This window comes from Mustela lutreola, chromosome 6, assembly GCF_030435805.1.
Source record: "Mustela lutreola isolate mMusLut2 chromosome 6, mMusLut2.pri, whole genome shotgun sequence".
NCBI lineage: Eukaryota > Metazoa > Chordata > Mammalia > Carnivora > Mustelidae > Mustela > Mustela lutreola.
In genome coordinates this window covers 70815213-70841656 of record NC_081295.1, presented here as the reverse complement: position 1 = coordinate 70841656, position 26444 = coordinate 70815213, and the positions used below count along the sequence as shown (strand labels likewise).

Here is a 26444-nt window from a genome sequence, read left to right as displayed (position 1 = left end):
GACAGTGTAAATAAAAATATGTACTTTCTGAAGCTCTCAAACTCATCATTATTCCCAATGTCCTGGTTCATTCCATCACCTTCCCTTACCTAGGCTATTATAAAAATATCCAACATTTTTGTCTGCCTGCTTCTGAGTTTCTCACCCCTTCCACAAAACCTCTACCACTTCTGTCAAAAAGACGTTCTAATGTTCCCTAATGTCTCCAGGTTAAAACCTAAATTTCTTAACCTGGAGATCGGAGCCCTTTGTGAGCTGGTCCCGGTCAAACTCTCCAGATTCCTTTTGATAGCTCTGGCTTCCTTCCACACTTCTGCCATACTGGGTTTACCTACCCTCTTCTGAATGTCCCACACTGTTTTCTTCTCTGGAAATTGCACACACAGTTCTGTCTCTTTGAATTCTGCTCACCCTTACCCCCCTAGTCCATCCTTTGAAGACTCTTAGTCTTTTAAGACCAATATCCTGTATCCCCATGTCTTTGAAACCTCCTTTGAACTCTAGCTCCCCAAAGGATTTCTGAGAACCCCTATTTTATATCATCATTTTTTACCCCTATTAGGGCACTTTTCACATTGTGATTGTATGCTTATAAAAGTGCCAAAACACACCAGACCACAATACATATAAGGAAAAGGACTCCTCTCACTCTTTTTTATATGACCCTAATGGAATATAATGTCCAGTACATTATGTGAATGCTTTCTCAATTAATGAATGAACAATCCAAAACAGAATTTCTATTCATAAATTATTATAAGACTGTTCCTTTAGGTGGGGAGGTGTGGTAAGGCTGGGGAAATTCATCTACTTCCAGGGATAGGCTACAAGCTCTCCAATAACCACCTGGGGATATTAAAGTAGCCTAACATGAGTTATGTTAGTGAATGCTGAATAAACCTTCAACTAGGAATAAAAAGATCCAGGTTCTAGTCATGCCCTTACCACTCTCTAGTTACATGATCCTGAGATAGACAATTAACTTGTGTTCATTAACTAAAATAATGAGGGAGATGAAAGAAATGATATCTAAAGTATTTCAAAGATTATTTTTTCCAATAATTTAAAACAATGGATATAGTGCCTAAAAGAAGACTTGGCCTGCTCAAGTTCATTACAGCTTATTCCCTTGTGGAAACAGGTGTTTCCAGATCAACAATGGCACAGTGAGCAATGATCCCAAGTGTCAAAACTCATTAAATGACTATTGTAATAGAACAGATGATCAGGTTTGACATTTCTTTTGAAAAATGAATGTGTCAACATTTCCTCATGTTTTGAAATAAGTGTGTGAAAGGGTATTCCCAGGGATCCTAAATAGCACAATTTTAAACTGCATTCTATTTTATCAACATCGTGGTTTCATTAGAGACTATACATAAGTGTAAACAGTTACTGTTTACAAAGTCAGCTGTACATGTGTACAGATTTTTGTTGGTAGTAGAATTAAGGCATCTAGATATTTATAAACATTTTAGAATTCAAAATACCAAGTCATCTTGCTCCAATTTAATAAAAACAGATCTCATATAATTGTCAAGAAAGAACATACCCTTCTTTGCTCTAGATCATAATTATGGGTGAAGACAGAGAATATGGTGGATATTAAAATCTCATTTTATTAATTAATTCAATCTGTATGTACTATGATTTGGTTGAGCAGAAATTATTAGTATGTATGCATGTGTGTATGTATCTATGTATTTATATTTACTTATTAGAAATAGAGGGAAGGGCAAAGGGAGAGGAAGAGAGGGAATCTTAAGCAGACTCCATGCCCAGTGCAGAGCCCAATGTGGGGCTCGATTTCATTACCCTGAGATCATGACCTGAGCTGATATCAAAAGTTGGCTGCTTAAATGACTGAGCCACCCAAGCACCCTCACTGAGCAGAAATTAAAGACTAACTTGTTATACAATAAATTTTTACAATGCCCAATTGTGTGATGCCAAGATGGCAGCCGTCAGGGTGACTGAGACACTTGTTGAACATCTGCTATATGCCAGGCTAAGTGCTTTACAAATACTATTTTATTATCATTGAATCCTTAAAATGGCATTATAAGGACGTCCTATAATTATTGACACTTTATGGATGAGGACAACAGAGATCAGAGTGGTCAGTACAAGTTGAGATTTTAGCCCTGTTCTTTGATTCAAAAGCTATGCTCTTTGCATAACACCACACTACCATCACCAAATAAAACATAGCTAAAAATGCAGGATTTCAGCTGTGCCTCAGGAAGGGATTGAAAGGAAGAGTAATATAAACAAAGCCCCAGGATAGTTACAAGGTAATATGAATGGCGTCCTAGTGCAACACTTCTCAAATTTTAACAAGCTGAGTAATCATTTGAGGTTGTTGTTAATTGTGGAGTATGATCTCCAGTAGGTTTGGGTTGAAGCCAGAAATTTGCTATTCTAACAATTTTCTGTGCTGACCACACTTTGAGTAGCCCAGCACTGATGCATGATTGGTTCAGTACCATGGACAGTGGAACAGGTGGGTTACTATTCAGCCAAATCTCTAACATCTTCTGTGAGTAAATTCTTGCAATAAAATATACAATCAGAAACTTCCTGAGAAAATACTTCCTGGATCGCCAGCCATAAGATGATCTTTCCTTACATATAGGTACAAATCTGTTCACAAGAAGGAACTGGAGTTTTCGGAGAAAGAGAGTCTGTCCCCCAGTTTGTATTTTTGAAGGGTATACTGCTAGTGCTCCTCAGGTAAACATAAGCTAAAGAGGTTTATCATAAAATAAGGGGGTTAATACAGAATTTATAAAATATTTAAGTATTAGTATCAGCTGCAAAGTTATAAAACCTCTATTTGAGAGGGGCTAGTACTCTCACTTGCATGCTTAATGAAGAGAAATAAACAACATCTTTCTGCAGCTAAATATACTGAACTATTAATCAATTATACAAAATGAGAAAGAAAGATTAAAAATATGGCAGAGTGCTATTCAAAATCACAGTGAAATAAAATGACTTTAAACATTTATTTGTAAATGTATTTCTATTACCTTTTACTTTTCCCTGTATTTCTTCTACCTTGTTCCAAATTTTAAAGATAAAATCAGATAGATCATTTTCTTTAATTGACTTTGTCCTTTTCTACCCCTTATTTTGAAACAGCAACTATGGCTTCCAGCCAGATACCTTGGGGATCTTAAGACTATCAATTTATTTCACAGCTGGAGCAAAACAATTCAGATAAGAATCTAGGAAACAATTGCATTTGTTTTCCATTGAAGATATTTTTTTATTTTTTGGTTGAGAACCTCGTCTCATGTCTGGAGATGCTATGGGCTACATTTATGACAAAAGAAAATGGTATAATCACACATAAACTTTCTGACAAGCCTTCCCTTAGCCTTGTTATGTGTTCTACTTAATGATATTCTTGTTATTCCAATGTGTATTTTCAAAATGAATTTACTAAAAATGTGTTGCTATCCATTGAGCTTACATTTTTAGTATATCAAGAGTGAAGACTGAAATCTCTGTATTTCAAAAATTTTCTCGTTAATTTTTGATACCACAGGAAGAGTCTCTATGTTTGTGTATGTGTGTGTGTGTTTCAATATGTATTGACAATCTAAGTCATAGGTGAGAGAAGTCTTATATATGTTGTTTCATTCAATTTGCACAGAAACAGTTTGAAATAGGTACTTTGTTCCTACTTAAGGAATGGGAGAAATGAGGTTTGAAGTCCCTCTGTCAGTTGTGCTTGTAGGTAGTTGAGCTTGAATTACAGAGATGAGTGCTCTCTTCCTACATGCACACTTATAAGATGGGCTTGTTCTAGTGGAAATTTACAAACCTCATAAGGACGGAGCAAAAATTTTAAGTGTGAAGTGCAGTGCAGCCTGATGGTGAGAGGTCCCCATCCATTACTTCAAAAGCAGATAGAGAGCTAAATTCAAAATCCATTACCAGTGGTGTTATCCTCACTGGGCTTTTTTCAGATGGACAGACGCTGGCCATTAGCAAAGATTAAATAATTTACCTGGGCTTGCCTTGAGCACTCAATGCCAGAAAAGAATTTGTAACTAATATCTAGGGAGTTGCTTGGTCTACTGAATTGTAGATAATCCCCTATTTATAAAACATCTTATCTCTATCTTTTCTGAGACAAGTAGTAATTATTTTTAAAAGAAATATAAATAATTCCCTTTTGGTAGTCTCATGCAGTCCGTCTCTGCTGCAGCTTCTTCTTTGGTTGAATCACTGAAATCTAACTTCAGAAATGAGGAATCATCAGCATCTGTGGCCATAAGAATGGGATTTTTTTTCTTTCATAACCCTTATCACTTCCTCTTTGAGAAAGGCTCAGCTATTCAATGTGTAGGATGGATAGATGGGCATTTGAAATGTTTTACCACTTGTATTAGATGCAATGTCATGTTTGATGATCTCTGTGGACACTGTGAACTTGTTATTCATTCCCTGGGAACCCAGTGAACACAACCAGGTGATGTCTACTCTCAGAAGCTTTATAGAAAAATGTGGCTTTATAAATACACAGAGCTACAACTATAAGAAAGGCCTAGTGGAATCACATTCCTTTGGTGAGGTGCCTTGACAAATGTGTAAGAAAACAAAGAGAATTAAGCAAGTGGCTCTGGGCTAAAGAGTTATTGCTTCAGGTGGGGTAAAAATAAAACTACAGATGGTTTACTGGGGTGACTTATTTCTTCAGCTCCCTCCCTACTCCTTTAGTTTTTTGGTTTTAACATTTTTCGAAAAATTTAGTAAAAATGCCAAGTCTTCAAATTCTTCTAGTCAAGACAGGAAGACGGGACCACAAGAAACCTATTTCCACAGTCTCTTCTCATTGCCACACCTGAATTGCAAAATTTGGGGTTTTGCATGGAATCCCTATCCCTCCCTCCCCTGTCTTAAATACACAACCACACTTCACCGGATGCCATACTTGCTCTCCGATCCATTACCTAAAATACATTCAGGAGACGCACAGGTGTACCCCACTGCAAGTGCTGGCACTGATGTGCTGCGCACATGCCGGTGTCATGGCTGGAAAAGTAATCCAGAGTTTTACATGAAACCTTATTTACTGAATTGACCTGCATAGAATAAAATCACCACTCTGTCTCTTCCAAATTGGAGTTAATTATCATATCATTTTACTCTATGACTAGGGCAATCTCCACTCACTGGAAGTTAGGGAGCAAGGAGGAGTAACCTGTACCCCTCATTAACTTTGATGTTTGGAGTTCAACATCAGCACCGTTCATCGAAGCACTCAGCGGTCCGGTTCGCCCTTATCCCTCCTGCCCATAACTCTCACCCCCAAGCCATCTCTCACAGCTCCTTCCGGGGCCCACCCGCGGCTAATCCATTGGGCGCTCTGGGCGGTGTACACAGAACGGGCGTTTGCAGAGCCGGCTGGGAGCCGAGTGTGGCTCCGCTCGCGCAGCGCCGGCGCAGCCCGCCAGGGGGACCCCGACCCGCCCAAGCGGCGTCTGATAGAGTCTGAGGGGCGTGGGGCCGCGGCGCCTGCTCCAGGAAACCCGGGCATCCGCAGGGGCTCCCCTATTGCTCCAGTGGACTGGCGGGGCTGGGACCTCGGCTCTGGGACCTGCGGCTGCACCGCAGACAGAGGCGTGCCCCACGGGTGGGTGTGTCCGTTTCCACCCGCTGGCCTTCCAGCCCGGAGAAGAGCTCCTGAAAGGGGGTATTTTGTCCCCCAAGACAGGTTTTGTCTTCGGTAAACCCGGATCCAGAAGTGTAACTTTGCGGCCGGGTCACGCGTTGGGCCTTTGGGGGGCCCTGGGAAGGGGAGAAGCGGATCTTGTCGGCATCCTCCAGGAGGAGGCGGGCTGCGAGAGCGAGGGCAGCAGGGCTGGGGGAGTTCCCACGGGCGGTGGGAGGCGGCGAGATTGGCTCCGACCCGGGTCCCGACCGTGCGGTGACGCTCTTGGAAGCTCGCCCCGCCCCCCACCCCAGCCCCCAGTCCCCAGTCCCCAGTCCCCAGCCCGCCTCTTCCCTGATTAGGGCGTGAGGGGTGGTTGGGATCTGTCTGGACGAGAGCAGAAAACTTTTACCCTCAAGGCCCCCGGGTCCCTTTTGTCTTTCTTGGAGGCGGCGACGACTCCGGAGCGGCGAGTCCCTGCCTCCCGGCCGGCGCGCTGCGCCCGCTGACCTCCGAGGGCAAGAGCGCTCGGGCTCCTTGCGCTCGATGGCGGCGGCCAGCGGCCCCGCGACCCGCGGCGGGCACAGGCAGCAGCTCGGCCCGCGCCCCGAGACCGCCGCCGCCCCCACGGCGCGGGGGTAAGGGTCGCCCCCCACCCTCCGCTGCCGGTCCCCCGCCCTCGCCGCCCGCCCCCTCGCCTGACTCATCCGCCCGCTGTGGCCGCGCCGCGTCCGCCGCCCGAGCCCAGCCGGGATGGGGAGGGAGCCCGCGCCTGCCGGCGGCTGCGGAGACTCCCGCTGACGCCCCCGAGCCCGCCGCCTCCTCCGCTCGTCTGAAGAGGCGCCCGACGTCCCAACTGCTCCTGCAGTGAGAGTCCGGAAAGACCCCCGGACCCCTGAGGCCGCGCGTTCAGGACAGGTGAGAGGGGGAAGGGAAGGTGCTGTCGGGGGGCGGGGAGGTGGGTGGGCAGCGGCGGCAGCCGCAGAGGGGCGCTTCTTCACCCCCACTCCCCCCTGCTTCAGTCGCCCGAGTTAGGGTAAACGTTGTCTCCCGAAGTTTGGGAAATAAACCAAGTCCGCCATCAGTTTCGTACTCCCCAGCCCTCGGAGCGCAAGGGAAGCTTTGCGGGGCAGCCTCCGGGAGCCCCGAGCCTCGGAGCGCCTGACTAGGCTTCCCCGAGCTACACCCTCCTTTGTCTCCGTTCCAGAGAGTCAGCATTCTCGGCGAAGACGTCCGCGGCGTCAGTTTATAGTAGTCCCTGGCAGGAGCGAAGTGTGTAGTCAGGGTTTCCTAAAGCAATACATGGGCAAAATGGTGAGGCAGAGCGATTATTTGCCGATTTCAGCACTACTTTTCTCCCTATATAGTCACATAGTCCGTCCTTCAGAAAAAGAACTGAGGCTTTGCAAGATTTGCTTCATTAATCATTCTTCTGCTATAATTAATTATCCACGCCAGCATTTCACACGGTGTAGGTGTAAGCTCTCTTTGTCTATTTACTACCTTTCGATTTAGATGGAGAAGTGTATGTGTGTGACACATGTAATAAAAAATAATTCATTATTCAGTACCAGGCACCAGGGATGACAGAAAGTCAGATGCTTCACATATGTGTAATTTACTAATTGGAGTCTATCCCAGTACACCTGGGTCTGGTGTATTTCAGAACTACATATGTTGCATTAAAGTGTCTCTGAACCTTGTGGTTTTTTTCTTTTTTTTTCTTCTGAAGATCTTTAGAAGTAGTCGTGGACAACTGTATGCATAGAAAATATTTAAGGAATCGACATCTGTTCTTATTTGTCAGTAAGAATATTGAACTCTTTTGGTTTTGCTGTCAAACCAAGTTCCGAGCTACACTTTCTGGAGTGCTCTATGCATAGGTATTACCAGTTCGCTGTAAAGCCTATTTACTTTGATGGTTTATCACGCCTTGCACTGTAGACATACTTATTATCAATTGACCTTCAGTTTGTTATTTGGCTGCCGATATGCGAATATATTACCAATTTGTGAAAAATAGGCTAGATTTTGAAACTTTTTAAACCCTCGTTTTTCCACTACTGTTTATCTGGGCAGAAGCATCTGCTTGTAGTTTCATGGTTTTCAAACAGCTTAAATGAAGGAAAGGAGTCCCTCTAAACAGAAAATAATGTTTTCATTAAGTGGAAACTATAGTTAAAGGTCTCAGCAATTTAATGATACAGGATTTTTTTAACTCTTAAAAATATATACTGAGGTGTTAGAAATGATTTATGCTAACCAAGTCCTACTAGTGAGCTCATAATTATGGGATGATTTAGCTATAATTTGTAACCCTGGTTATAATTAGCTTTGTATCCTAGGCTGGGAAAGCCTTCAGTGAAAGAGGGAGTTGTTGCGTGGGAAGTCTCTGTGTGTGATTTCCAGGCGGTAGGCACAGAAAGGCTTTACCTGTTGCTTCTGAGTCGGGTCCAGGTAAAAGCCATGTGGTATCCCAAAGGCACCCATAATCAAAAGGAATTCTTCAAGAAGGCTCATTGTAACGAGGGATGGCTGCACTTGTTATTTTAAGTTGGAAGAATTGTTAGTGAAGCTTTTGAATGCTCCCAGAGCTAGATTGCTATAGTTGGACTTGTGTGGTTTCAGAATTTTGACAACAGCTCGCTGGGAGGAGAAGATAACCAACCACTGACATGTAGGGGGAGTGAATCTGAACCGATTGTGTTAATTTATTCATTGCCCTGAAGATTATCAGCATAAAGGGAAAGAAATTCATATTGACCTCAGGAAAATAGATAAAAACAAGGATAGAAGCAGATGTCACCTTTTGCATTTCTTAAGCAAAATTAGTAGAAGATAAATTCATAAGTCCTCATAATAATGCACTTATTAAACAGAATATAGCATCTAAAGGGAAGACACTTTCAAAATAAATTTCATTTATTAATACTCTCCCTAAATAGGAGACAGCATAGGAAGTCTTCCTCAAACAAAATGCTTTTGGAAAACAAAAACAAAAGCAGAACTTGTATAAGGACCAAAAAGCACATCTGCAGTGAGATGGACCCTTCATTTTATTAAGGGATAGATGATGTGCAGTTTTGGTAAGTGTGTTTGGTTCAGAACTTAAGATAGGATTTGTCTGCTCATGTCTGATTTTTACCCAAGCACTCAGAGAACACGGATGATCACATGTTGGATGTATTCCTGTGGACTGGCTGATGGACTGCAAGGTAACCTCTACCATGGGAACTTGAAGTCTGGTGTGGAGAGGTCTGGAAAGTGTGCACAGATCACTGAGCATCTGGGATGGTCCTTGAGCAGCAGGGCACTGGTGCACACAGTGTGGTGGGTTGCAAAGGACCCTGGATGGGGGCTTGGAAAAACCCAAGTTCTCCTGACTAAGCCACTGAATGAGTGGCCCTGGATATGTAACTTGGCCTTCAAGGGCTTCTACACCCTCATCCTCTCATCGACAGATTGAGGGTTTCGGACCTGTGATCTTCTGTCTCTTTAAAGTGCTGTGTGATGAGTCTTGATGGAATTGAGAGGGAGAAGCCAAAGTGTAATTTGGGAAGGGTGCAGTTAATAGAGTTGCGCAAAGGAAGACGGGCAAGACATGTCCATGCTGGACACATGGTAAGGGTAATAATGATGCTAATACGAGGTAAAGGAGATCTGACCGATCATTGATTATCTGAGCTTATAATACATAATAAATAATAAATGCCAACTTTTGCTGAGTATTGGACAGATTTTGATGAATTTTCACAAATAATGGCAATTGATTTTTCACAACATCCCCAAGAGGTAATGAGAGCAGAAAGGTGAGGAAGTCGGGAAAATACTACAAAGCACATGTGTTCCTGTATGCCCCGTTGCCTTTCTGCAGACTTATAGAGATAGGAGAAGCTGCAATGTGCTTTGGAAACCTTGTGTTCATGGGATAGAGAGATAAGGTGGGTGTCTGATTTTAGTGGAGGTTCAACTTTCTGAGTAAAAATTTAGTTTACATTCTGAAAGTTAAGTCTCTAAGAGAGCGAAACCTCCTGAAATGTCTTGATTTCTGTTGCTGATGTTTAGTCTGATTATTTCTGTGTGTTTCCTCCTCACCTCGCCTCCCTCCCTTTCCCCAGCAAGAATTCTGGGGATTTGACTATTTACAGAGTCATTGGTAAGACTCTTCAAAGAGTTTTGAGTGCGGCTGGGAAAAGGAAACTCTCCTGTGAAGGCAGGGATTGGCAAGGGGTAGGGGGGTTGTTGTATTGCGAATGGGATGTATGCTAGGAGCAAGTTGTGATTTTTTTTGTCCCTGGGGGTGAAATTACACAGGAGCCAAAACAATATGAACAAGGCGTGAAGATATGGATCTCTCCATTCCCTCCTGTGGTGCCCTCCTCTCTGCCTGAAGAAATAGAACATCAAGGATGGGCAGGTGCTCCTCCGCGGCGTCCTTGGCCAAGGGAGTTGGTCAGGATTCGTTATATGTGTGAGGAACCTCTATTTAACTATGTTATACAAAAAAAGGATTTATTGGCTCATATGACTGGAAAATGCAGCAAGATGGACCTTGCTTCAGTCGTGGCGAGAACCCAGAGGCTCACGTGGGCTTTGTAAGGGCTCTTTCTCTTTCTCCGTATTTCTCAGCTCCTTGCTCTCTGGGTCAGCTTCATTCTGAGGCCCCTTCCTATGTGCTGGGAAAGCTGACTATCAAGTAGTTCCCATCCTGCCTTTTTAGGCTTTTGAGCTGTAGAAAAGAGAGGTTTTGTCTCTTCCAGGTCCTGTTCATAGACATTTCCTTCAAGGGCTCTGACTGGCTCTATATCAGTCCACATCCATCAGAGAGTTGCAGTCTTGAACTAGATCATGTGCCCCACACTGTGTTCATGGTGGTGGTGGTAGGGTGAGGAGGCAGAGGCTGGCGGGGACACCACGATGGGCAATCGTGTCAAGATCCCTTAGAGGTGTGGTTCTCTGAATCTACCAATGTGGTCAATCAAAAACAACATGTCTGCCACTGAGGAGAATTGTCCCCTCCTTTTTCAGGACAGACCCCCTGAACAGTGGTGTGGAGTTTGCACATGGAGGCAGCTCAGGTGCCCAAGACCATACCCATTACAAAAATGGGACCCTCCTCCTAACCAAGGCAAAGCCCAGTGATGAAGTAATACCACTTGTGTCTAGACTTTGCTGAAAGAGGTGTGGTTGCAGGATATTTCTGGCTGAGGAGGCCACCATTTATCTGTATCCATGTACTTTTAGTAAATATCCCTGTGCTTTATTTCCAGCCTAGCCATTTCATGATCAGAAGCCCTGGTCATCTAAAGATCATGAAATTGGAGACCCCCTCCTTTAGGGACTACCCGTCTAGCAAATGTTTGAACAGGAAAGTGAAGTGATGAACATAGTACCGTTATTCATGGAGGTTCCCTGAGTTCATGGGAGTAGGGCAAGGGGGAGGCAGCAGGCATAGGTTAGAGTTACCACTTAGGACCTAAATCCTAAGATGATAGGTACCAAATTAGAATATTGGGAGGTGTGCATGACATTATGAGTCTGGTAAGGACATATGACTGGATAAAGGACATTCTGTGTTGACATGTGAGGAATGAATGGATCTGGAAGATCAGTGGGAGGTAGTAGGTGACATGGCTGTGTGCTGTGGGTAGGTACGTGGTAACTGGCTATGTAGAAAGGAGGCCAATGGTCATGGTGAGTCCAATGGGCATGATGTTTATGCATGTAGCACTGACATTTATTGGGGACCTACCTAGTATGCCAGGTCCTGCGTTACATGTTTTGAATTCACCATATTCTTTAAATCTCATAAAAACCGTCTCCGGTGAGAACACTGGAAGTTAGGGAGTAATAACTTGCTCAAGGTTATGTGGTCATGAAGCCGCAGCACTGGGATTCAAACCCTGACCGTCCAAAACAAATACCCCTACTTCAATAAACTGCCGTACTACCCCTCAAGGCCATGGTCAGAGTCCTCTAGGTGAGGTGAAACTGAAGGTCGGGGCTTCTACTAAGCAACTAAAGTGACAGAAGTTCCAGAGGGGATGGAATAGAGGTCGTGAGGGCACAGGTGCAGAGCACCCATGCTCCAGGGAAAAAAGGACAGGATTGCCAAACAGAGAATAGAACAGACCTAGATTCTTGGTTTGGGGTTTGGGGTGGAGCAAGGGAAGTGGGGGTGGTATCAGGAAGTCAAACAGGTGAGCCCATAAGTACAACAACTGGGGCTTGATTGTTGGTCTGAGAACAGGAACTCTGCCATCTGCCCTGCTTTAAACGCCTTCCTGGTGTAAGGCAGGAAGAACACACATTGGACACCTCCTCAGAGGGAAACAGGATACTACTAGTTGTCAGGCACCGCTAGGAAAAAAGGAGATAACGTTTGTGGAGCACCTGCCACGTGCCTTAGATACATAATCTCCACCAAATCTTTATTACAGTCCTGGGAGGGTAAATATTAGGCTTTCTTTTCCTTTTCTTTGTCTTTCTTTCTGTCTGTCTGTCTTTCTGTCTTCTTTCTTTCTTTTTTCTTTTTCCCTTTGAGCCAGTAACTAGAGGCTTAGAAAGGTTAGATGATCTTCCTGAGCTCCTGGAGCCAGACTGGAGATGAAGGCGCTGTCATGGAAACCCAGTTCTGTCTGAATCTAGACCTCATTCTGGATCTTCAGGGAGTCATCCCGGCCTTGGCAGGCAAGGTCAATGTCAAGTCTGGGGACTAGAAATGGGGAAGTCAGCAGGGCCTATGGTTGTGAAGGGAGACTGAGAGCTGACTTGCAGTCATCAGCACTGAGAGGGGAGCAGGTCATCCGGAGGGGGCTGTCCAGCAGGATTATATCCGGCTTTGGCCAAGAACTCATAATCCGCTAGGTTTTTCCCCTCCGAGCAGGATCCCTGTCATTCTGCAGGACAGATACGTCAGCAAGTCAGATGTTCGGAAGGCTTAATTTTAGTCACTGATTTCTGTTGAAGTGAAGGGACCTCTGCCAGCTGCCTTGGCCTGAATTTACCTTGATACGGACAGGTACTTTGTCCTGAAATATGATGAGTAGATACATAGAGAGAGAGGGAGGGGAGGGAGTCAGGAAGGAAGAGCATGAGCGGACACGGAATGTTGTAGGTATATGAAACACATTCCAGCTACAAAGGTCTATCCTTGAAGATACACTGAATGAAACTGCTTACTGACAGAACAGCCGTGACATTATGTTATTCCCCAGTAAATGCAAGATCAAACTATTATCTGCTCAGACGCGTGACTGTGGATTTCATTATGTGCAGTGGGCTGTGTGTATACATATATACACATACAAACACACACACGATAAGTAGAAAGGAATGTGAAGGTATATAAAAATTTATATTTCAGGCATATTTGTGAGAACTCAGACCTATTTGAGGAGATAAATATAATTATCCATAACATTTTTAAAGCAACACAATAAGACAAGGTGATTTTAGAGTTAGAAAGATTTTTCAGAGTGCAATCAACATCATAGTGCTGGCTAGTATTATGAAATATAAACTTAATAGTAGCAGTTGAACTAAATGTTATGAAGACTAAAAAGAATGGAACCATCTAACACCTGAAAGGCCAATCCAGGGAGGCTTCCAGGAGGAAGTGAGTTCTGATGACAATATATGAGCAGAGAGTGAGAGGAGAACAGTGCAGGTAGGATTAAGAACTTACTAATGCTCTCTGACCAGAAAGCACCAGAAGTAACCCTTGGTGAAACAGGTTGGGGCTGCTACTTGTTTAAGCAAGGGAGAAGGCACACACCATAGGGAAACACAGAGGGTCTCAGTAAGAGGGTGTTAGAAATTACTTATAAGATTTTAAGATTTGAGTTTATGTTATACGATTTGGGAAAGGTTTAAAGAAACAGGGCTTCTGCTCTGATTGAAGCAGGAATAATCCTGTGATTTTCTATCTCAGTAAGTCTTAACTGACGTAGCCAAAACTAGAGAGGTTAATGCATTAACTGGCAAAGAAGCAGCAGTCCCTGATGAGCCCGATTAGGGGGACATCGGTCACACTAGGGGTTAGACAGTGTCCATATTTCTGTTTGTCAGAACAGAAATATGTTCAGGTGTGATTACAGAGTGGCCTTGTTTCTGTCCTGAGCCGTCGTGACCACAGAGGGGCCTTGTCTGGTGTTGATGTTCCATGAAATCGTTTCCGTCTGACAGGAGGACCTCAGGGCCTGGTTGGGAAGGCCAGGCTCTGCTCCTTCCTAAGCTGGAAATGATATCTCAGATTGTTTCTGATTCCAGATACCAAGATTTCCAGCACAAGAGGGTCCTGTTCGTGAATGTTTCTCTTGGGGGCTATGGAGGTGGCTTTCTTCCTAGACCGTAAAACGTATTTAACAGAATTTATCAAATGCCACTGCTTACTAGTTACTCAGCTAGATCCTGTGGATGTCAGGATGCCAAGAATCTCAAGAATTTCATAAGCTAAAGGGAGAGCCAGAGGTAAACCGATGATTGCAGTACCCTGAAATCAAGCTGGTAGAGATACTAGAATCAGTAAAGCATATTAGAGGCTCCTCAGGTAAAAGGAGCGAGGACAAGGAGCCAGCTTTTTGGCAAACAGCGAGCGAGTCACAAAGGTGCAGATAGGTTGGCAGCCGCTGAGGAATATTTTCCTTTTTGAGAATCAGCATCTTGGTGCTGACATGCAGGGTGAAGCCAGGGAATTTCAGTATTCTCTGCGCTGATGGAGGGATAGGAGACACACAAATTTGGGCTCATTTGGCAAACCACGGATCAGATCAGCTCCGTGACCTTTGTGTGCACGTTTTAGTAATAAAGTAGGGTTTCTTAGCATTTCTGAAGAGATCTTCTTATTTCTCATCATCAAAGCAATGCACCCTCCCAATAGAAACTTTAGAAAATACATGAAGTCTAACAAATCAGACTATAATCCCCTGGCCCCAAAGTGCCCATCAGATTTTGACATTTTCTTCCTCATTTTTAATGAATTTTTTCCCATAGTTATTAACATCTTGCAGCCTGCTCTGTTGGCTTAACCTTATGTCCTAAATATTTTCCAACGCCTCGGCAAGCTTTATTAATGTCTGTATAATATTTGATTATGTGGATATAGCCCAATTTATTAAGGGTTCTCTTAAAATTGGACCTTTAGATGGTTTCCAAATACCTGGCATTATAAGTGGCATTTTGATGAAATCTTTGTTCAAATTTCAGATTATTTCTCTAAGAAAGATCCATGGAAGAGGCTAATTCCTGGGTCAAAGGGTATGGCTGTTTTAAGTCTCTTGATACTTAATGCAAAACTGATTTTCAGAATAGGTAAATTTGTAATTGACAGTGCATGGAAATACCCCCTTCATCAACTAGGGTTCTGTGTATTTTTTTAAAATAAGAAAAGTCGCCATTTCAAAATGAGTAGCAATTTTTGTTAACCACGTACTTGGTTTCCTTGTTATAAAAAAAAACCTCTCTTTTGGAATCTAGATCGTTAAAATATTGTGATAAACCATTCAAGTTTTAAATATGTATTTACACACATTCCTGATTATACATCTAGATAGAGGCACAAGGCAGAGAGCAGATTAGCTTGTGAGTAATTTTTTTTTTAAATCATAAAATGCACATCTTGTAAGGGTGCTCTTCAGACCATGTTGTGGAAAACTTTCTGAGCCAGAGCCCACTTTGCTTAGTATGCCCTGGCCTCCTCTGTGTCTGTAGCTCGGTGGGATGTTGTAAGTCACTGTGCAGAGGGGCCGTAAGCTAAGGGGGGCAAACCTGTTCCTGTTCTGCTGGTGGCTGTGTTCCCAGTAGGGAACTCTGGACCAGGTTGACCAGTAAGGCAGAATGTGAGGGCCCAGATAAAATGTGAAGACGCTTGAGGTTTTCCAGAACACCTGCTCTCTAAAACCGCTGATTCCCCTCCAATAAGCCGAAGATTCTGAATTTTGAACCTTCTGATTTTGCTCCCTTTTCCAGAAAAAAAGCCAGTCACATCCTAGTATCTAGCTTTCATAGTGAGAAACTTTGACTCATTCCCTAAGAAGGCAGAATTTGCATCTTAGTTAAACCTCTGCAGGTGTTTTTTCTTATCCAGAAATATTTCCTGCGATTGTAAAAGAACTATTAAACTTCCTATCGCAGTCCATTTGACGTGGGTTTTGAGTTTTGAGTGCCATTTTCAATATTTTCACAACTGCCATTTTTCTACAAAAATAATACAGAACTAAAATCAAAAGACTTCTGATTTTCTTCTGAAAGTTGAGGAAGAACATTATAGCATTATAACTCCGTTTTCTTTTACGGATCTCTGTCAGTAACTTTGAACATAATTATTTTCTTTCATTTATTCAACAAATTGTGACTTAGTGAGCTTCATTCAGAAGTTGCCGCCAAGTTATACTGACGACCCATTTGGTCAAATGCAAGGCATATCCTGTACGATGATGTAGAAAACCATGTGGGAAAGCAGGACCCCTTACTTACGGATGGGATATGCATGGGATAGTCAATTCAAGCTCTGTAGGAAGTTCATTAATTAATAATTGATGCAATTACCTAGGTGATGGCAGCTGGGAATAGAGTAGGGCTCAGAGCCAAGGTTGTGGTGAGGGTGCATTCTAGATGGGGGAGACAAACAAGGTGGGTTCGGACGCGGAAGGGGCTGTGAGGAGATCAGATGGTCAGGGCAGACCTCTCTGTGTTTAAGACATCTTGGCTCGTGCTCGCTTCGGCAGCACATATACTAAGGCATCTTGGCTCATACGTGCAAGATAATAAGAGCCAGCCTTGCATATTGGGGGTCGGGGGAGAGGAGGGAAGGCTTCATTCTCAACGTGCTTGGAAGTTACAAGAAGGTTTTTCTTTTGAAGCCTGATGTTTGAGACCATTTATTAAAAGTAGGGGGTTGGGAGCAAAAGCACCCATCACTTTAGAAACCCAAGGTGTGCCATACATCGTTCCATGGCTGAAGACATTCCATATTTAGTATGTCCCTCTTCAAAGACTGTTTCATATAAATAAAACATTAAATACTAATATAAATATAGTCCTCTCTGTAGAATATAAACAGCTCAGTCAGTCTACTGTGCTTTTTTGTTGTTGTTGTTGTTATGTGAAACCTAAATTTTTAACTGTGGCTCATATAGTGATGTGTATGCATTTAGTAAATGTATTAATCATATTTGATCTTCCATGATGTCAGGAGAAGAAAGCCACTGTGTGATATAAAACACAGACTCTTTAGTAAAAGACTAAATCATTTCTCTGAAAATATTTAGATAAAGTGTTAACTTTATTCTGAATATTAATAATATATATATTTGAAGGATTTATTTGTTTGGGGGGGACAGAGGCAGAGGGAGAGGAAGAGAGAATCTCAAGCCGACTCAGAGCTCGATCCCACCACCCTGAGATCATGACCCAAGCCGAAATCAAGAGTTGGATGTTTAACTGACTGAATCACACAGGAGCTTCTGAATAATAATAACATTTGAAAATGATAGGGTGTTAAAAAATGAAATATTGAAAATAAAAATAAAGTTCACAAATATAATTATCTTCTGTACATCGTCCCCCACCCTCGCACCTGTGCCATATAGGTAGAAATCTCTGGGAAGTCCTCATGGTGTTCTTATCACACCTTCTTTGACACATGTGGAAATCCCTATGTATTTTGTGAGTCTTCCAATCCTTGAACTAATCTCTATCCACAACTAACTCTATCCAACACCTGCGTAATTGAGCAGAAGAAAATAACAGCATGTAATTAGTGATGTTTGCTAGTGAATGTTTAGCTTGGTGTCTTCAGGGAGATCTCGTTCAAAATATACTCACTGAGTCCTCTGATGTTTATCAAGCGCGTGCTCAGTGCTGGCCGCTGCGGTCAGTGCTGGGAGCACACCAGCTTCTCCTCTGGAGGAACTCACAGCCTAGAAGGCTCTAGTAGGGCTCAGGACTTTGAGGATAACAGCTTTGAAGGATGATACACTGGTCTCCCTGCATCCGAGCTCCAGGAAAGGGAGTGGTGGTGAGTCAAACTGTGGACTAATTCACAGAAGCCTTAAATTCAGAATTTGGTTAAGTGATTTTTAAAAGTCAAATTACAAAGAGAAGACAAAGATGAAAAGACGGCACATGCCATCCGTTTCCAGGAAACAAGGCCACCTGCATTTTGACGCTCACTCTACTGGTACTACTGCGGGAGTTTCTCCTCGCCCACCCCAACTGTCAGAACCTCATTGCTCATTTGGCAGGAGACCTGCTGACTGGCAGGCCCCTGGGACTCAAGCCCACATTCCACCCCATGAACTGAGCTCTCTCTTCTTCAGCTTGCAGTGTGGTGCAATGAGGGGGGTGGGTAGGGAAGGTGGCCGTGCAAATAGGGGGTGTCTCTTGGCTCTTCTGCCTTGAGGCCCGGCAACCTAAGCTCTTCCTCCTAACCCTCATCAGCACCACTCCTCTCTGACCTTCAGTGACTCCTGAAGCTTTAGATTGGAAGATCCTGCTGCCTTCTTGGTTTCTAGTAGAGCATCACTCATTCATTCCTTTGTTCATTCATGTGATGCATGTTTTCTGAGTGCCTACGATGTACTGTTTCAGGCCCTGGATATTGAGCAGGAAACAAAGCTCCTTTCTTTATGACTGCTACGTTCCGGTTGGAGGAGACAAATGATAGCCTATAATTTATTGTGACAGATCATAAGAAAAATAAAGCAGGTCCCACGGATAGAGAGTAGTTGGGATGGGGAGTGGTGTAGCATAGTCACGAAATAGCCCTCTGACATTTGAGCAGGCACCTGAAGGAAGGGAGGGAAGGAATCATTAGACTCTCCAGGAGAGGGGAGTGCCTGGCCTGGGAACAGGAAGCACAAGGGCTATGGAGAGGCAGCCTCTGAGAAGTGGGGGCTGGCGTAGAGGTTTTGCACAGCAGAGAGGCCAATGTGAGTAGAACAAAGCACAGGCCCCTGCAGGATCTTACAACCACGAAGGAATCATCTGAGTAACATGGGAAGCAGCTGCCCATCCAGACCTGCAGTGGGGGCTTTGCTGGGCCTGGGTCTTACCATCATTACTTAGTCTCAGAAGGAAATAGCCAGGAAGCAGAGACCTAGGTTCTGCCTTTCCCACCCGTAGGCTCTCACTGATGGGTCTGAACTGTAATTCAGGGTTCTCAGAAATCATGGGATCAAAAGAAAGTGACATTGAGAAAGACTTGGAAGCAAGAAAACCCCAGAGAATTCTAGCCAATAGGAGCTTTTTTTGGGGAGGTATGCAAAATTTTGTTCTGGATTGAAAACTCTGTGTGTTCACAGATTCAGAGTATGAGAGCCATGAGGAGTCTTTTCTGAAAAAGCAGTTCACTGTTTTTAAAGCCTGCTTACTACGTACAAGTACAGATATGGGATTAAAATCCGGTCCCTTTTCCTCCTAATCTTGGCCCCCGGAAAAGAAAAGCTATGAAATTTATACTTAAATTAGCCACCTAATATGAACTAAGGCTGTCATGGTCAAAGACTTGGGGCATACCCCATAAAACCTTCTCTTAAATATTAGCATTGTTTGGTTGACAGATACTTGTGTTCTAGGCACTGATTGTGTCTCGTGCTAGAGAAAATCTGAGTGGGGTGGACAAGGAGCTTATCATCTGGTAATGGGGTACAAAAAATTACATCACCAATAATGATGTGATGATAAGTGTCGTTAGCGCCACGAAAACATAGATGTTGCTAGGAGAGAGGGTCATGAGTCAGAAGGTTAATGGAATGTTTCCCAGAACTGTCTTGTAAGTTGGGGGGCAGAAACAAGAGAAACTTGTCTGGAGAAGCTGTGCCAAAGAGAAAAACCATGCAGGCAGGTTGACAAAGAAACTCTTCGGTGTTTTCGAGAACAGAGAGAAAGCCCTGTCACTGGATCATAGCAGAGAAGGTAGAAGGAAAGGTTATATGCTGGGCAAAGGCCATTGTGAAATGCCCTGTGGGAGGTGATAAGGGTTGGATACTTGTTCCAAAGAGTAAGCTTTGAAAGAGAAAATACATGAGCTGATTTACCACCACTGGGCAGTTTTGTGATAAAGGGGTCAGAGGAGGCAAGAATGCATGAAGAGAGAAACAACAGAGCTTAGACGGGATGGCAGAGGTGATGTTGGAGATTTGTGGACAGAGTGGAGACAGGATTTGAAGGCAGCATCAACCAACACTGGTAACAGCACGTAGGAAATTGTGGTCCAGGATATGCCCAGATTTTAGCATGACCAGATAGGTGGAGGGTGGTATCATCTGATTAGATAAGGAAGACTTTATTCCTAAATTTGGTTCCTGAGTTCAGTTTTGGACTCATTACAGTTGAGATGCCCATGACGCATCCCAGGAGAAAGAGTAGGTGGACATTTGGACAGATAGGTCTGGAGTTCAGATGTGAAATTTGGAGTGGAGACATAAATTTGAGATTTATGAGCATGTAGTTGGTACTAAGTCATGAGCGGGGGCAGAGACTGGGGAAGACTTAAGACCATGCTTTGGGGATTTCCATGTTTAGGGCTGATTAGAGAACATACCAAGAAGTAGCAGCCTTGCAGGTAGAAGAAAAGCTAGAGGTGTGATGTCAGTGACAAAAGGTACATGGTATTAGCAGTAAAGCTTTGTTGGCATGTGTCACTTACTGAACAATTTCTGAAGATCCGGGTTCAGTTTCTTTCTCTGATTTAATCTCTCAGCACAACACTGGTGTAGTATTGCCTTCAAACTTTTGGGTGAAGTGGGATTAGAAATTACTGAAAGCTTTTTTTTTTTTTTCCCTTAAATTTCATGTCATAGTTGTTGGTACCAAATTAGAGCAAAATAGATGCACAAGTTATTTCTTCACAAAAAATACTGATTGTGTCGCACATCTGAAGGTCAGTCTCACTGTCATGCCGATTACCAGTATGGTCTCTTATCAATGCCCCTGCTGCCTTCTTTTTGACAGAGTCTTTATACTTTTAAAACATTTGCATATACTTCTTAAAGCATCACTAGGTCATGTATTATCTTTGTGATAGAACTTTTTAAAACCACAAATAGAGGTTTAAGCTATTTTATGTTCCAGGGCATTATAAGAAAAGCATATAACTTAAGAGAGTTGCTTGAACATCTAGCAGAAAACTCAGAGGATTATGCTGGCTCTTATTACTAGTGCATTTTTAGCTCATTAAAATGGAAGAGAAAAGACACCTGTTATTAGAGGTTACTTCAAGCCTCTCCGTTTGGGAGCTTAACTTATCCTATTCAGTATTCTATGTTGGACCCTGAGAGAGCATCACATCCTCTTCCTGTTTTCCCACAGGGAAAAACATGGTGGAGAGTCACGGTAGTACGTGAAACGAATGTGCAAATATCAAAAATCATCTTTGTCAAATGGGAAGTGATTTTACTGTTTCTCAAGTCTTCGAATATAGTCTTTCCATTTTTTAATATTTTTCATCATATTTTCATATGGGTCTGGATGTATTTAAATTCAGGAATAAACCTTATTTATACAATGAAGTTATTAGAGCACTCAGTAAAGCTTATTATGTCCACAGTACTTTCTCAAGTTATGATCTAAAGGTCTATAGCATCACCTTTCCTGCCTTGAAGCTCTTTGGAAGTTAGCACCGTGCTGCTGGGCATCTCCCATGACGGTGAGAGCCTCCTCCTTTAATAACTTTCTCTTCTTATTTGAATGCTTAGAAGGCAAATCTGCCCATGGTTTTCTCTGTCCTGGCCTGAGCGTCCATCAGTTATGTAAGACCTTCATGAACAGTGTATCCTGAGGAGCAACGCCAGGTACTGCTTGCTGGTTCCATGACCCAGCTTCTTGCTTGCCCCCAACCAAAGGGGGCGGGCCTGGGGGAGGATGGAAAAAAATTGTTGTACTTCTTGGTGAGCCATCTCTGAAGCCAACCCTTTAGGAAAGGAGCTGGGCTATTTTTCATTTTCAGAGGGGGCTTTTTTTATAAGTATCAGTGGAGGTCGACATGACCTTGGATCGGTATGGCTGGTTACAGAGGTGGTATGCAGCTACAGGCCCTGGGTTACCACGCTGGGGACTCCATTTACTTTTCTCCAAGTCCAGTGCTCTCGGGATGTCAGTCGTCTTCCTGTGGCAGGTGCCGCTCAGTGAACATCGGTTACTCAGCAGCTAGATAGGCATCATCTTGCGACATTGCACCCATAAAGGGAGGCAGCCTTTCTTACTGTTGAGGGGCACATGCGAAAAGCAGCTTGTGGAAAGAGTCAAGAGTGTCATTTTAAAATATAAGTGTCGGGACCATGAAGGTTTATCCTTTAGTTTTCTATGGTTGATCTAGTGGGATTGGGGGAATTGCTAACCAAAGGTTAACGTTTGAAAGACTGTCTCACCGACCTGCCCGGGGCTTCTCTGAGGGAGATCCCATCTCTGGTCTGTGCTCTCTCTTACTTTCATTCTGGAAATCATTGCCATCTGGCTGTCTGGCCCCAGTGGCTCTCCTTCAGAGATATTTTTAAAATACAGAGTCAACTTTTGATTCTCCGAGCTCTTCGTGATTGAAGCGAGATGCTTTTTGGAAAAAGAGTCCCATTGCCAGGGATTATTTGAAAATCGCTGGAAAGTTTCAGTTTTGCCACTTCAGAACTGGGTGACCTTGTTCAAATTATGTAACCTTGCAGGACCCCAGGTTGTTCATCTGTAGCATGGGACGTGACCTCCTTAGAAGGGTTACTCGGGTTGTAAAAAGTCATGTAAATAAAAGACCCTGCAGAATGTGTGACACTGAGTGACACTGCCCAGTGTGGTTCTTTCTGTCCTTTCACTGCCACCAGGGCGATCTTGCTTTTGCACATGTGCTGTGAATGCAGCAGCTATGAGCTCTGCCCGGATGTGAAATCCTTTCCAGGGGCAGGGGGCAAGGGGGGGTGAGGACTCTTCTGTGGGCTCTTCCCCTGCCTGTCTTGGGAGAGCTGGATGCATCTTCCAGCAATTTCAAGGTGCTCTGCTCATGCCAGCAGTCCAGCCTGACGCCCTGAGCATGGTTAGTCCCCCTCTGTTTCTCTCAAACCCATGGGTGTCAGTCATAAAAATGGACCTAACGTCTCTCTCAGGACAGTGGAAAGAATTGACTGGAGAGTGGAAGGGGAAAGTTCTTATCTGTTGGTGTGGCGCCACTAGCAGTGTCCCCAGAAAACAGAGCCCACTTCAGCTCTACTGATGGGGAGCTGCGCCCTCACCTGCTGGAGACCAGGGGGTGGAAAGAAAGCTGCAGCCCACAGGAAGCCCCTCCTCCCTGTGCCCAGGCAACATCCCCCTCCACTTGGCTTGGGCCAGGGGCCAGGAGGGTACACTGAGAAGCAGGGACACGTCTGCTGTTCGGTCTGCTGAGTTTGTACTCTTCATTCTCTTCTGTTAAGTTGGCTGTGCTCCTCAAGGCACCTGCCCTGGCTCCCTCGTGACCTCAGACAGGAAGCAAACCCTCTCACCTGATGAACTGTATGAGCTCCTCAAGGCCAGGTACGATGTCCTGTTGTGTTCAGGATTCCTCCCAGAGGTCATGGAATGGTCTACCTAAGCTGAATGTGGACAATAGCCCTGAGGGGTTCATGAGCTGCCCGTGGCATCAAGAGGGCTAGTTTCACTTTGATGAAGGGGTGGGGCTTATCACGATAGAGGTATTACTCATTTAGAGGAGGAGCCACTCTCTCCTTACAAATTTTCTTCCTCATGATGGTGAAGAAGTCAGCAGTGCCATCCCAAAGAGAGAGAGAGACAGACACTGAGACAGCAAGTCTGGGCAGGCGGGCATGCTAAAACCTGGCCAGATGGGAGGATTGCCTGATAATAGATAATCTGGGCTTTTCTTGGGCTTATTCATCTGGATGTTTTGAAACTCCCATGAAGCCATCTTAATAAAATTGAAAATTGAACACTTGAGCGCCTGGCAGTGGGAACTCTTCTGGCTCTGTAGCCATCACGACTCTTGTCATGAGGACTCCTCGTAACTGGACGGCAGTTCCCGGTCTCTCTGAGGATACTGATCAATAAATTAGGAGCTGTTGTGCTCAAAACCCAGGAAGTGTCCTCAGTTCTCGTTTTTAATGATATATTAAATCACATTTGGTTGGCACAGAGAGATGAAAATGTACATCAAAAAGTGGTGAATACTGTCTTTATTATGAGTACAAATTTTAAAATTTTCTGAATAATTCTGATAAATATTCATACTTTGAGGGCCAGTTGACCCAAGGAGTGTGGAGGAAGAATTTATTCACATCATCTGAAAAAAGAAGAAATCACTTTGTATGTACTTTCTGAACATAATGAGTTGGTTTTATCAGTGTTTTATATAAAATAAACTTATCCTTTCAGAACGTACTTCTTTTTTTTTTTTTTAAGATTTTATTTATTTATTTATTTGACAGACAGAGATCACAAGTAGGCAGAGAGGCAGGCAGAGAAAGAGAAGGGAAGCAGGCTCCCTGCTGAGCAGAGAGACCAATGTAGGGCTCAATCCCAGGACTCCAGGATCATGACCTGAGCTGACAGCAGAGACTTAACCCACTGAGCCACCCAGAATGTACTTCTTTGAGTTTATTAAGAGTGGTCATGTTACTGAAGTTTTGGTAATCATACTTTTCTAAAGCCTGCATGATGTTCTGTTAACGTATATTTTTTACACACACACACACACACACACACACACACACACACACACACACATTTTTTAAGATTTTATTTTTTAAGTAATCTCTATGCCCAATGTGGTGCTTGAACTCACAACCCCAAGATCAAGATCACCTGCTCCTCTGACTGAGCCAGCCAGGTACCTCTGTTACCTCTGTTTTTAAATTATAACTTTTAATTAATAAAAAAAAAGAATATTAATTCTGTGACATTTAGAGCTTTCCTTTGCAATTTCCTTGATTCAGGAAAGAAAAGCACGTTTCCCAGAGGCATCATTGGATCTTTTGGCATTTTCTATCAAGCTTCACAGTTGAAGTGATAAGCAAATCACACATAAGTGAACTTGTCAGGGAGCAGATGACTCTTCCCTGAAGTTTCCTGATGGGATCTTTTCTTCTTGTTAGAAGCTTTAGCATGTCAGACAGTTTAGGATGATTTTTGCTTTTTTTCTCATATCACCAATGTTTGTATTTGGAGTACTTTTACTTACTGTCTTTTTGCAAAAGGATTTCTTTTTAGTACAGCCTCTTGTCTCATTAGAAACATAAGAAACCCAGTCATTTTTAATAAACTTTTGATTATAAATACAGAAGCAAGCAGTCAGAAGAAAACCAGTCTTTATCTGGAAAGGGGATTTGCATTGCGAACATGGAGCTCCATGCGTGTGCTTTTGGGGCGTTACAAGTTACAGAGATCACAATAATAAATCTTTAACGTCACTGTCACTGCAAGGAAGGAGGAGGTCCATGGCTCCCTGCCAGGTGCCTGTGCTGGAGGGGAGTGGAGAAACCCGCCTGGGGCCCTAGGAGGGCTCATCAGCTTTTTATGGCCATTTTTATAATCTGTTCTTCCTGTGATCTAACAGAGTTTGTTTACATTCTAAACAGAGTTTATTGTTGGGGATTTGTCAGACCATTTCTCCTATTAACCTTATTTCATCAAGCAGTTATCTTATTTTGCCAAATCAAAGCTCCTCCAGTAAATAATTTGAGTGGGAAGGAAAGATAGTTCGCTCTGGCTGAACAGGCACCGTAAGAATAGGTTGATGGGGTTTGTAGAGGAAGCTGTTGAATTGGATTGCGTCTGGTTTCTCCAGTTCTTTGGTCTCCACCAAAATCCCCCCAAGAAGACGCCAGTTAGGAGCTCGTTGGTCTAAAGAGAAAATTAACTTCTTTGCACTACTTTAACTTGAAAGTTCCATGATGCTTCAGCTGGAGCAGGAGAAGGCTTATCACCTTGCAACCTGGGATCTTGCATCCCTTTTGAAAACACTTCCCTGGGAGTCTAAGCAGCAACCAACTCATAAGCAGTCTCCCATGACTATCAACTACAAGAAGGATTTTCAGGTAAGTTTTTAGGGAACTCCCTTTGGCCCTCTGACTGTGTTTTGAGTGAAAAATGCCTGGTTGAGAAAATTATCCTTCCATTGAGAAAGAAACTCTGCCCCCTCCCCCTTTTTCCTGAAATCTTACTGATATTCTGGGCCAAGACTGGCTATTTGTGAGGGGAGAGCTCTTAATCTTGAATTATATAGTGTTGGGTTTTTAAAATTAATTAATTAATTTAATTAATTTTTTAAAGGATTTTATTTATTTTTTTTGACAGAGAGAAATCACAAGTAGGCGGAGAGGCAGGCAGGGAGAGAGAGAGAGGGAAGCAGGCTCCCTGCTGAGCAGAGAGCCCGATGTGAGACTCGATCCCAGGACCTTGAGATCATGACCTGAGCCGAAGGCAGCGGCTTAACCCACTGAGCCACCCAGGCACCCATAGAGTTGTTTTTTTTTAAATTGTGTTATGTTAGTCACCATAAAATACATCATTAGTTTTTGATGGCGCGTTCCATGATTCCTTGTCTGCGTGTAACACCCCGTGCTTCCTGCAGCACGTGCTCTCCTTATGCCCACCCCGGGCCAACCCATCCCTCTACTCCCCGCCCTTTTAAAACTCTCAGTTTGTCTCTCGGAGTCCACAGTCTCTCATGGGTTGTTTCCTCTTCCAGTTTTCCCCTCTTTCTTTTTCCTTTCCTTCTCCTAATGTCCTCCACGTTATTCCTTATGCTGCACAAGTAGGTGAAACCATGTGATAATTGACTCTCTCTGCGTGACTTATTTCC

At 43.5% G+C, this 26444-nt stretch overlaps 1 protein-coding gene across 3 annotated transcripts in view; it reads left to right on the top strand.

Moving 5' to 3' along the window:
- Window positions 1-5523: 5523 nt before the first annotated feature.
- TMEM200A (transmembrane protein 200A) overlaps window positions 5524-26444 on the top strand; it is an 85898-nt gene continuing 64977 nt past the window's right edge. The window contains exons 1-2 of one of the 3 annotated variants that reach the window (XM_059177565.1): window positions 23003-23161; window positions 25527-25677. The gene's annotated coding sequence lies outside the window, so the exon portion shown is untranslated. Of the gene's footprint in view, window positions 6584-23002; window positions 23162-25444; window positions 25678-26444 lie in introns of those variants that run through there. The other 2 variants (XM_059177564.1, XM_059177568.1) reach the window with 2 other exon arrangements.